This window comes from Bombus pyrosoma, linkage group LG8, assembly GCF_014825855.1.
Source record: "Bombus pyrosoma isolate SC7728 linkage group LG8, ASM1482585v1, whole genome shotgun sequence".
Taxonomy (NCBI): Eukaryota; Metazoa; Arthropoda; class Insecta; order Hymenoptera; family Apidae; genus Bombus; species Bombus pyrosoma.
The window spans coordinates 11,918,233-11,919,420 of NC_057777.1; positions in this window are offsets into that span (position 1 = coordinate 11,918,233).

The window sequence follows — 1,188 nt, forward strand, 5'->3', positions numbered from 1 at the left end:
ATGATGTTATACGTTATAACGTAATGCTATATAACGTTATACGTTTTATCATAATGCGACATAGCGTTACACGTTATTCCTTAATACTACATAATGATATATGTCATAACGTTGTACCATATAACGTTATACGTTATATCTTAATACTACATAACGATATATGTCATAACGTATTACCATATAACGTTATACGTTATAACGCAATACTGCATAACGTTATACGTTATAACGTAATGCCATATAACGTTATACGTTATATCGTAATGCTACATAACGTTATACGTTATATCGTAATGCTACATATCGTTTCACGTTATATTTTAATGCTACATAACGATATATTTCATAACGTATTACCGTATAACGTTATACGTTATATCGTAATGCTACATAACGTTATACGTTATAACGTAATGCTACATAACGTTATACGTAATATCGTAATACTACATATCGTTATACTTTATAACGTATTACCATATATCGGTATACGATATAACGAAACACTACATAACGTTATACGTTATAACGTAATGCTATATAACGTTACACGTAATACCGTAATACTACATAACGCTATACGTCATAACGTATCACCATATAACGCTATACGTTATTTCGTAATGCTACATAACGTTATACGTTATAACGTTATGCTATATATCGTTATACGTTATAACGTAATGCTACATAACGTTATACGTTACATCGTAATACTATATGTCGTTATACGTTATAACGTAATGCTACATAACGTTATACGTTATAACGTAATGCTACGTAACGTTCTACGTTATACCGTAATACTACATAACGTTATACGTCATAACGTATTACCGTATGACGTTATACGTTTCATCGTAATACTACATAACGATATACGTTATAACGTAATGGTAAATAACGTTATACGTTATATCGTAATACTACGTACCGTTATACTTTATAACGTATTACCATATATCGGTATACGTTATAACGTAACGCTTCATAACGTTATACGTTATAACGTAATGCTACATAACGTTATACGTAATACCGTAATACTACATAACGCTATACGCCATATCGTATTACCATATAACGTTATACGTTATAACGTAATGCTATATAATGTTATAGGTTATATCGTAATGCTACAAAACGATGTACGTTACATCGTAATACTATATAACGTTATACATTATA